The sequence below is a fragment of the Balaenoptera ricei genome, chromosome 10 (genome assembly GCF_028023285.1).
Source record: "Balaenoptera ricei isolate mBalRic1 chromosome 10, mBalRic1.hap2, whole genome shotgun sequence".
Taxonomy (NCBI): domain Eukaryota; kingdom Metazoa; phylum Chordata; class Mammalia; order Artiodactyla; family Balaenopteridae; genus Balaenoptera; species Balaenoptera ricei.
The window spans coordinates 36,804,622-36,816,806 of NC_082648.1; the positions used below are offsets into that span (position 1 = coordinate 36,804,622).

Sequence of the window (12,185 nt, forward strand, 5' to 3'; positions counted from 1 at the left end):
TGCTTATCATTTAATCCTCAGTGCCTAAAACAATGCCCGGAATGTAGTATTATTTGATAAATTTGAATGAATAAATAAATTAATATTCCTTTGTCTTTTACATGTTATCTTTGCCAGTGTTGCCTTTTTATTGTAAGCTATAGAAGAGTATTCATTTGTTCATTTATAAAATATCAGACATGGTCTCCGCTCTCAAGGAATTTAAAATCTGGTTAAAGAGATAAGATGTATATGCATGAAAAATTAATTACTCTGACAATACAAGGAAATGCACATCAAGTATCAAATGTACAGACTGTGAGAGTTGTGGGAATTCAAGAAGGGAGGTCACGGTGGGCCAGGAAGGGGAAAGAAAACTTTGCTGCCAACGTGGGATGTAAAGGAGTCTGAAGCATGAGTGGGATTAAAATAGTCAAATATGATGCAAAGAATTCATTAGGAATTTTAGGTCATGAGGTAGATGGTGTGAGCAAAAGAGATGAGAACAGTTGAGATTTTTTTTAGAGTGGGGGAAAACTGAGGAGGTCGTGCTCATTTTGACTGGAGTGAAAGGTTTGTGTTAGGAAAGAGCAGGAGATGCAATAGCAAGGTAGGCTGAGTCTGAATTCTTTGTCTTTTTATGACGGTCTTGTACTTTGGTCTTTCTCCCTTCTACTGCAGTATTTGGATCAAGGAAAGTATTTGAACAAGATGGGAGATGATGACAGGATTAATCTTGAAGCAGAATCTAGAGGGAATTGGAGAGGGAGAGATTAAGGGAGTAGAAAAGAGTAGGAAAGTATTTTTGGAGCCTTGTGCAGTCATGCAGGCTTGAGATAGTTCAGGCCAATCTGGAATAGGGGTGGTACAGCGGGCATCAGGGTGGGGATTCTCGGAACCTTGTGAAGCTTCAACAGTTGATGAGAAGATAATGAGTTCAGTAAATGATGAGTTGAGGTAATGAGAACATAGGCAATGGCCCATTTACCTTGAATAGTGCTCAGTACAGCACAGTATGGATTTATTTACCTTAATCCAAGCCCACCATTTCTTATCCAAACCTTGAGACCAGACATGTTTCAGACGTCAGTGCATGTGCTTACATTTAGTAGCTTGCCCTATGGGACTGAGGAAATACTCCATCATCAAACACATCGATATATCTGTAGCTGAATGTGTATGTATATGTATATGTATATGTATATGTATATGTATATGTATATGTATTCACATGAAGTGGTGTAAAGGCTATAAACAGCCTCAGATCAGTTCAGATTAGGTCTTGCTGCTAAATGAATTCAGGTTTGGTCAGGTCTTACCAACACATCAGCTACAAATATAGAGTCTTTCAGATTTCAGAATTACAGTAATTGGATAATGGACCTGTACTTGACTATAAGCAACATTTCATGTAAATCTTTGGTCCCCCCAAGATATCCACCTGCATAGAAATCACAATTCTTCTTTTCTTAAATCACAAGGCTGTGATTTAAAAAAAAAATTATGGTTTGACTGATAACTAGACATCTACAAAAGAAAAATACATGTTGAAGGTTTTTTTCTTATGTTTATATTATGCAAAATACTAAAGAGTTTGCTATTTTCTGTGTACCTATGTCTGTTTTAGTTTTAAACAGGAAATTCTAAATAAAGCATTCTCAATACATCTAGAAATCTGAGGAAACAAATTCTAGGGTTTTTTTCTTTCATTTTATTTAAACAAAAAGCTGTTGCCCATAAAATACCAAGTAACTCAACAATGTTTTGTCATTTAATGGATTTAATAAAGGTAAATGCTTGTTTGTTTTCTGTTGTCTTAGCTTTAAGTCTAGTTTGAATTTTTTTCTTTGTGTTTGAGCTACACATGTGATTTTATCATTTCAGAATAGAAAAGTTTCAGATATTCCAGAAAGTGTGAGTAAGATAGTCTTGGGGATACAGGAAGATCAACACATGAAGAAACAGATTTCATCAGATATTTAGGAAGGAAAAACTATTATTTTACTGCAATGATGTGGGTATGATCTGACCTCTTTTGTGTTAATTTAAGATCTGAATACCTGAGTAGTGTAAATGACTCTGATAGTTGATAGTAACTATCCTGATAGTTTATAGTACATTAAAAATAGTATATTTATTATTACCCAGGGTGATTGTCAACAACTGATTATTTTAAATATTGCATTCTCAAGATGGTAAGTACTTCCTTTTGGAGGAATTACTTGAACAAATGCTATATATGTGGTCAAATGATACTTAGATAGAATATCTACAGTTTTAAGCTTTGTCTTCTCAAGATACAGTGTTTGATACTCATGATAGATATTATTTAAATGTTTATTACCATCTTCATTCTCAACCAGTGTATACACCGTGCCAGAATCTTCATTTTTCTAGACGCTTGAATTGTCAACACATAATTCCTTTTTGTGGAGTAAAATAATTTTGAGCTCAGAGTGACCACAGAATTCATGTTAGAGAAAATGTTATACCATTGCTTGGAGTGGCCTTTCACATGGGAGAAAAAAAGCAAGGTTTTTGATATGAGAGGTTAGGAAAGGTAAGCTGGGAAAATGATATTTAGCATTAAAATAATCCCCAAGGAACACCCCTCTTCAAAGGGGAATTTGATGTCTAATAGTTACTGAACTTGGTAGCCCTTTACAAAAAACGTATCCTGTTACTTTAATGTTCTCTCTCATTGAGCAGGAAAGGAAGGTGAAGCTGGAAGCCCCAACTGTACAGCCGCTTCCTCCCATACCTACTTATTTGGTGCCTTCATTAGTTTGCAGTGCAGTCAGCTGTGCACCCATTAACACTAAAGGGCCACCAGCTGCAGCTTCCAATGTGCTGGGATTGTCTGGCTGCTTAGTTCCCATAGGACAGAGGATACAAACGCTGTAAAAAGATACCTCGAGGACTTAATAAAACTAACTCAGGTTAGAGCATTGTAATTAAGCAATTATTAACCAAGCACCTTTCTCGGTGCGTTTTACTGTACTTGGTAGAGATGAGTCATTCAGGGGCCAAGGCACTCTTTCCTTTCCAGGTCCAATCCTGGCCTCCACTTCCTCTTCTCATGTCCCACCTATGGGGGGTAATGGCAGAAATTTCTTACGAAAGCAGCTATCAAATGGAATTGCCGCAACTAGACCCTCACACGCGGTGCTAAGAGAATCCGCTTCACTGATGAGTGAAATATAACTTGCCAGGGTGGAACTAGCCAGCTGGTTAAACAATACATAGTAAAATTGGAAGCGAAGAGTGCTTGATCACTTGTTCATTTAAAACCACATTGACAGAAGTTTTGTTTGTTTTTCAAATGATAGGGTAAATAGTCCTGGGTGGGAGAGGAGTGTGATTTGAAAGGACCCTGACAAATAAAAGTTTTCCGTGGTTTGTTTTCTTTTCTCTTTTATTAATGCCCATACCTAGAATCATTTCTTGAAGGTATTTTCACTGGCTTGAAGTCTTGCGCTACTTGGGAGGGTGATGAACTAACAAGGATGTTAACAGTCGGCATCATCAGGAGATCTGTTTCCAAGGGTGAGTGTTGGTAGATGGGAGAACGCAGGAGAACATTCTGATATGGTAGCTGTGTTGCTGTGCAGGATTCCAGATAGAAGGGGGAAAAAAGGCCATTAGAAGACCTGGGGGTGCACAGGGGCTCAGGCTGGAATACGGGGTGCACAGCCTTGCCAAAGTCTGGTTGCTTTCCGGTGGTGGACTTGAAGCTGCATATTTGATTTTGAGTATCAGTGGTAGTCGAAGCAGTTCTGTTGTTTTTGATTTGTATTTTTATTGTGGCTGTGACCCAGACTCATTATTGATGGGTAAACAGAAATGTACAGGGTTGATTTGCCTGGCTCCAAGGTCACAACAATAGCCAGCAGTAAAATTGGAACATAAACTGAAGCCTCCTGGTTCCCAGACAGGTGCCTTTTCAGGCATCCCAGATGGGGAAGTGGCAGCCGGCGAGCCTCAGGCCTGGGTTGTGCAAGGCCACTCCCCACGGCTTCGCTCCACTTTGCCTGCGTGCAGGGATCTTTTCTGGCACCACCTCCTGCCTGACCAGCCCTCTCTTTTGGACAGAGAGAGTCATTTAGTTGACCCCACAAGAAGTTGTACAGTTCCCGGACAGAGCCTGTCATTGGTGCTGACCCAGAAGATCTCAGCACGGTGCTGTCTGCCCTGGCAGCCATCAGGAATCTCACAGCCTGTGCTGGACTTTACTTCTTCCCTGGATTCCAGAGGAATGTGATTACGCTTCAGGATTTGCCTAGGCTTGTCCGTGCTCATGGTGATTCTTTGTGTGTCCTTGAGGACACGCCCATCGAAATGGATAGACCCGCTAAGAGTACGTGAGTGTGTACACAGGTAAACCTGGGAGAGCGAGTTTGAACTTACCTTCCAGCAGCCCGGGGAAGTTAACGTTTGTACTGTAAATTTTAAACTCCATATTTTCCTGCTGCTTCCACATCCCTATTAACAGGCTGTGAGCACCTGACCCAGGTGACCAGGTGCACCAGTGTGAGGCTGGCCTTTCCCACAAGTTCCCCTTCTTACCCTCCCCTGACTGTGACCTAGTGACATTCAAACACACCAGTCAAATCCGTCACACCTTTTGCTTATGTGGCCCTGACCCCCTGTAAAGGCACTTGCCCACGGGTCCTTACTTTCTTGCTTCCTGCCTGGCTGGTTGAGCTTGCTCCCTTGGCCCTCCAAGCCTCTGACCCTGTGTGGCCTCCTTGTGGCATGTCTCTCTAGGACCTGTGAGCATAATAAATGTTTTCCTTTGTCTCTCTTTGTGTTTCCTCTTGTGACTGTACCTGACTGACCATCTCATGAGAGAATATAAAACAGTTTCTTGCTGCTTCATGACCTATCTCCCTCTTTCTTTTATGTCCTTCCCAATTGATTCCTGTTTGAACTGTACCATTTTTCAGCGTCATCACTGACGAACATCAAGTACCTCTCATTTGCAAGGGACAGTGCTAGGTGCCATGAGACACTGTCTTTCAGGAGGTTGCAGTGAGCTAAGAGATTAGACACATACATGAAAATACAGCTGTGCTATAACTGCAATGCCAGCATATGATAATTGCCATGTAAGCAGGATGGGCAGTCTATTCTGAAGGGGCAAGTGGTCATTCCCAATAGAAATGGTTAAATAAGTCTTCTTAATAGGAGTAGGAATTCATGGGAGCCATAGCATCTCAGTGTGAATGGAGTTGGTGAGAGCATCCTTGTTATATTTTCAGCCAGTATTTGAGCACCTCTAATAATGGTGAACTCACCATCTCCCAAGTACTGTGTATCTGACCACTGTTTCTACAGCAGTTCTTGAGTCTGAATCTGAGCCTTGCCTTGCACTTCCAGTAGAATTCTGTTGGATAGAGAAGGAGGGCATTCCAAGCTGGAGAAATGGCAAGCACAAAGTTGTGGGGAGGAAAAGGACGAATGGTTCTGGGGTACAGTGTGAATCTGCATCAGCAGATTTGAGGCAGGAAAGGGAAGCTGCTAGGCAAATTGTGGAGCGTATTGAATTTCAGGTTCAGAAGCTTAAAATTTATTTTGGAAACAATAGCAAGCCATGGAGCATGTCTGTCCCTTCCAAATTTTAAATTACAAAAGTAGTACAAGCTTGTTGTGGGAAAAAACCCAAAGCCTAAAATATGTGAAATCAAAGAAGAAAATCAAAAGCTTTGACCACAGGATGACAAGATCAAGGTACTGTTGTTGGAAGATGAACGCAGGATGAGTTGACCTTGAGGCAGGAGGTGTGCTTCTGTGGCTGGGGTGCACCTGCCCTCAGGTGATCAAGGCTCGATTTAGCAGAGGCAGTGAGGATGGGGTAGCAGGGAAGGAAGGAAGAGAGGGTGTGAAGGAGGTTCAGGCACACTCACTATTCTCCTTTTATTGATAAAAATAAGATCTTGATTTCAAGGACTGCAGTTTCCTGAGTCCATGCCCATCATTTACCAAACATAAGATATATCAATCCATTTCTAAGATTGGAACTTAAATTATCATGAGATCATCCTACCTTCTTTTGTAAGTTTGCTGAAAGAAATGAATGTATTATTCTGGTTACTTGTAACACTAGAAGACACTTTAGGAAAAAGCAGATTTACGCTCACAGATATAAATAAAGCTGTGAAGACACTGATGGCGCTGAATTTCTGTTTTGAAGCTTAGTGTCTGTTTGCCCTTGTCCACTCTTTTGAATCATGCTCTTTGAGTTGTCTCAATTCACTTGCAAAGTATAGGAACCTTAATTATATAGGGCTTTATTTTGTTCATTCAGTCAATATTTACTGAGCATTTTCTAGGCCCTGGGGATCCAGCATGGAACAATACAAAGTCCCTACCCTGATGGAGCTTATATTTTAGTGGGAAAAGATGGACAATAAACAAATAAGTCATTACATGTTATGTCAGAGGGCAATAAATTCTGTCATGACAATAAAGCAGGAAAACTCTAGAGAGGGTTCTGGGAAGTTGCTCTAATTCCCTCTCTGAAAAGATGACATTTGAGCAAAGGCCTGAAGGAGATGAAGGAGCAATCCAAGTAGCTTTGTGGGGTGGGGGGGAAACTACAGAAGAGAACAGGGCAAGCCCCAAGGCAGTCGTGTATTTTGTGTTTGATGAACAGCAAAGAGGCCAGTGGCTGAGCAGAGTGAGAGGAAAAGAAAATGGAAGTGGGGTTGAGATGTGCTGGCAAGATCACAGGCATTTCATTGTAAACAGTCCTTTTCCCTTAAGTGCAAAAAGGGGAACACCAATGAACAAACACATCAGCGTGACTTTAAGAATGTAGTTTCTAATATAGATATACTGTATTTAAAATTGGTGTTTTAGTGAAGCCCTTGAGTCCTGCTTCTTGGTTTACTCTGAAATAGTGCACAATCAATCATTTTTATTCTGGCAATTTCTTTACTCTTCTGAACTCCCCATTATGGCTCTTTTATGGGAGTTCTTACCTCACCTCCCTCCCTCTAGTGGGGTATAGAAGGGAAGAAAGCTGCTTTTTTAATGGTGAGTGAGTTTTTAAGTGATTTTAAATAATTTTAAAGGCGCTCTACTCTGTGCCTGTTCCCAACCCTGCCGCTAGCCGTATTAACTCTGTAGTGGTATTTTCAGCAGTGGAGGTGGGGAAGACGTTCCTGGGGGGCAGCCCCAATTGTCTGTCCTGACTCTCATATTTCCCCCATAGAGTTTTAAGCATCTTTTCTTTCTTTAGGGATGAATAGATGGTCTGTCCATATAAGGGAGTGGGGTGTTGTAGAGATGGAGGTTCGCAGCCCTTCCCAGGTTTTTCCCCCATTATAACCCCAGCTATGAGTCTGTTAGTTTAGCCCCAGGAAAAATGACCCTATTCATTTATTTCTAGGTTGCTGTCCTGCTTCTATTTAGAGCCTAAATAGATTACTAGATTGTCCCCTTCATTAAATTTTGTAAACACAAGCACTTGACAGTCCTTGTTTAAACCAGGACAGAGAATGTATTTAACAGCTGAATTTTAGATGGCAGATCAAATTGAAAATGAAAGGAGAGTATTCTTACTCTTTCTCAGGAAACTATCAGCAGTGGTGGAGGAAGATTTTCAGACAAAATACTTGGAGCAAGTCTAGATTTTCTAGCCCTAGATATACAAGAAAGATTAATGAAAGAGATTCATTCAAGAGGTATTTCTAGAGTGCCTGTTTTATGGGAGACCCACCCAATTCCAGGCACTGGGGATACAACAGTGAATAATAATAAAAACAAGAAGACACTCAGGATTCTTTTTCTCATATGTTGTATGCTCTGGTGGGGATATATAAACAATAGTGGTCATTCATGCAGTTCATCAAATATTTCTGTCTCACACATCTCTGGAACATGGTGGGGTTGTACTTTGTGGTCTTGTAATTAATTCTGACTGATTAGTTGTGAGCAGGAGTGGTGTGTAGCACTTCTGAGCTAGAGCATTTGATTGCACATGCAAGACCCTCCAGTCTTGTTTCCTTGTTTCCTCAGCAACCAGCAATGCTCCAGATAGTTGTTGCTCTATTGACCTGAGACCCAGAGTGAAGGCAGTGTGGAATAGAGCTCTTAGCTGACCCTTAATGGACATGTAGTATGAGAAAGGAATAAACTTCTGTGCTTTAAAGTCATTGAGATTTTGGAGTTGTTTGTTGTCGTGGTATAACCTGGCTTATGCTGACTGATATAGTAAGTTAAAAATAAACACAATTTTAAAAAGATAACTTCAAATAATGCTATATTCTATAAAGAAAACAGGACAGGGAGCTGTGACAGAAAGTGCCTGGAGTACAGTATACAGTCTCCTCTAAATAGGGTGAGGAGGTTAGATTGGAACTAAGACTTGACTGGTGAGAGGGAGCTAGCTGAGGGAAAATCTGGAAGAAGTGCACTGCAAATTGAAGGAAGAGCAAATCAAAAATCAAAAAATCAAAAAGCAAACCATTTTGGTATGATTGAGAAACATCAAGGATGTTCATGGAGACTAGAGAGGGCGGAGGAAGAAGAAGTAGGTAAGAGCTAATGTTGTAGGAGTTGGCAGGTCATGGTCAAGAAATTTTGTTTCATTTTAAGACTAAGCTATCATAGGGCTTTGAGCAGAGAAATGACATGATCTGATTTTTATAGTAATTATTTGGGTTGCTCTGAAAAAAAATGGCTGTATGGGGGAAATAATGAAAACAGGGAGACTAACTTCTAACTGGTAGTTAGGAGATTGCTGTATTGGTCCTTATCAAAGAGTATGATGGTTTGATTCAGGATGGTAGTATGGAGATGGGGAGAAGTGGATGGAATTAGGATGCATTTTGGAGGTTGATCCTATAGGATTTGATGATGGTTTGGATGTGGGTGATACACATAAGATTTAAGGATGGATCGTGTGTGTGTGTGTGTGTGTGTGTGTGTGTGTGTTTGAGCAACTGGGTGGATTGTGTTGCTATTCAATAGAGAGATTGGGGGAATAAAATATTTAGGTATGAAAAATCAAGTTTCTGTTTTGGACACATTGAGTTTGAAATGCTTATCTATATTCATACTTATTCAATACATGTTGGGTATGTTTGAGATTCCAGTTCTAGTAATATGAAGTAGCTTATATCAGACTAACCTTCCTGCAGATAGAAATTCTAACTTTTTATCCTTCCTCCTCCCCCAGTACTACTATGTTAAGGCATTGGAGAATGACCAAAATAAGGCAGAAACAGGAGGGGATTCAATCTTGTTAAAAGGGTGCCATACTTGTGAGATCCATATAGCTTTAACCCTGAAGGTACTTCCCAGCCCATTAAGCATGGTAACAGCTAGAACTCCAGTATAAAGCCACAGTTCTTTTGATTTGAGGACTCAGAATATACAGTTCAGGGCTGATGGAGCAGTTGGAAAGTAATGAGGGAAATCCTGGAAAAGTCATATCCACAGAGTGGAGTGCTCCAAATTTTATGTATAAACTCTGCTTGAATTCTTGACTGGCCCTGGGCTGTACATTCTTGGTGGAATCTTCAAGAATCCCAACAAAAGCACTAGCTAGAAGGTTGAAGGAGCTGAACAGAGGTTTCACTGTCTGTCTACCACAGGAGAGACAGTTTGGAGTTTGACTCAAACTAAGTTAGAAGGATTGGTAAACACCTTGGGCTTTCCATTGAAACTCCAGAAGGGCTGTCCCTTAGAAATAAAGGCTATATCCTAGGGCTATGGGATTTGCCGCAGGCCTGAGGAGGAAACCAACACAGACCCACCCTAACCAAGTATAAAATCAAGCCTACACAAGTTCCAGGTGATTAGCCAATAATTTAAGTGCATGGTAGAACAAGAAATCAACACTCTTTAGAGGAAGATAACAGAATGCAGAGTCTCTACAATGTATCATTCATAATGTCCAGCATAAAATAAAAATTGATTATATTTGCAAAAGCAAAACAAAAACAAAACCCCAGGACAATTTGACCCATAGTCCAAAGAAAAAGTAGTTAATAGAAACAGACACCTAGATTACACAGAAGTCAATTAGCAAACAAGGACTTCACAGTAGTGTTTATACATTGTTCTTAGGCAAGTAGGATAATACGAAGAAGACCACTAACAATTTCATAATCAAACTGCTGAAAATCAAAGATAAAATGATAGTGTTGAAAGCAGCTAGAGAATAAAGTCACATTTTATATAGGGGAATAATAGTATGAATGATGGCTAACTTCTTGTTGCAAATAGAAATCATAAATATGGGGATAAGTTAGAAGACTATTTTTTCCTTTTCTTAATTTCTTTAAAAGACAACTGGATGTATAAAGGAAAAATTATCATATTGTATTGTGGAGCTTTATAAAATATGATATAAAATATATGACAATAACACAAAAGATGGAGGTAAATGGAATTATACTGTGGCAAGATTCTCATTTTTATGTGAAGTGGCACAATGTTAATCTTAAACTATGATAAGTTAAGGAGTCATGTTGCAATCTTTAGAACAATCACTGAAAAATAATACAAAGAGGATAGATCAGAAATCTAATAGGAAGGAAATTAAAATTAACTAAAAAAAATATTTGATTATGCCAAAAGAAGACAGGAAAGAAGTAGCAGAGTAGCAGTACACAGATGGGATAAGGATAAATCAAACAGCAGAGTGGTAGACCTAAACCCAAACATATCTATAATTAGATTGTATGCAAAAAACCTAAACATTACAATTAAGAGGCAGAGATTGTCAGACTGAATTTAAAAAGCTTTATCCAAGCATATGCTTACTGTTTGTAAGACATAAACTTTACGAAGACAGAGCAATTGAAGTTGACAGGATGGAAAATGAATATATCACATAAACAGTTAGTATAAGAAAACTGGTGTGAATATGTTAATGTCAGACAAAGTAACCAAGGTAGACATATCAAAATGATGAATGGCTCAATTCATCCAGAATATGTAGCAGTCATAAATATATATGTACCTGATTACAGAGGTTCAAAACATCTGAAAGTAAAACTGATAGTATTAAAGAGAGGAAAATCAAATCCATAAACATAGTTGTATAATTTTACTGTTTTCATTTTAGTAATTGATAGAATTAAATTAGACAGAAAAATTAATAAAAATATAGGTTATTTTAAAACTAATATCAAACATCAAACAAAAAACATCGGAATACACATTCTTTTCAAGTGGAATGGAATATTCACCAAGGTTTATTCTTCTCTAAGCAAAAGGGAGAATCAAGGATTTATTTATTTATTTAATTTACTTACTATGGAACATACAACAAGTCTAAATGAATTTCAGAAGATACTCATACAGAGTATGTTTTCTGATCACAGAGGAATTAAATTAGAAATAAAAAACAAATACACACAACACAGAACACGTATACACACACAGAGGAAATCCCCAAATATTTGGATATTTAAAAACACAATTCTAAATACCTATGGTCAAGGAAGAAGTTACAAGAGAAATTAGCAAATATTTCTAACTGAATGATGATGAAGATATAACATCAAAATTTATGGGATGTAACAAAAGCAATGCTTAGAGGTAAATTTATATTTTAAATGCTTGTATTAGAAAAGAAGAAAGGTTTTAAATCATTTCTCTAAGTTTCCATCTTCAGAGGTTAGGAAAAGAAAAGCAAATTGAACCAAAAGTAAGTAGAAAGGAGAAAAAATAATGAAGATAAGAGCAGAAAGGAAAGAGAAGAAGGACAAACAATGGAGAAAATTCACAAAGCCAAAGGTTGATTATTTTGAAAAAATTAATAAGACTAGAAATTATGCTAAGATTGACCAAGAAGCAAAGATAGAAAACAAATTACCAATACCAAGAATTAAAGAGGGGGTGTCACTGCAGATTCTAAACAGATCAAAAGTGTAGGGAATGCCAATTTATTTATGCCAATAAATTCCCTCAAACCCCACAAGAGACATAGATAAATTTCTTGATAGACATAGTTTAACAAAACCGACTTAAGAAGAAATAATCTGGATAGCTTTATATGTATATAATAAATTGAATTCATTATCAAAAATCTATCCACAAAGAAATTTCCTGGCTTAAATGATTCCATTTCTTGTGGCCTTGAGGAGTTATAGGTGTTATCCTCTAAGCAAAAGAGAAAATCAAGGATTCATTCATTTAATTTATTTAATACTTGTATAGTAGTTATGTGCCTGGCATTGTTCTAAGCA

At 38.5% G+C, this 12,185-nt stretch overlaps 1 protein-coding gene across 11 annotated transcripts in view; it reads left to right on the forward strand.

The window, feature by feature from the left end:
- Positions 1–12,185, forward strand: part of TMEM117 (transmembrane protein 117) — a 528,035-nt gene that overhangs the window by 16,151 nt on the left and 499,699 nt on the right. The window contains exon 1 of one of the 11 annotated variants that reach the window (XM_059935708.1): positions 3,508–3,525. The exons of the other annotated variants lie outside the window; for them this stretch is intronic. The gene's annotated coding sequence lies outside the window, so the exon portion shown is untranslated. Of the gene's footprint in view, positions 1–3,507; positions 3,526–12,185 lie in introns of those variants that run through there. 11 annotated transcript variants of the gene reach the window in all.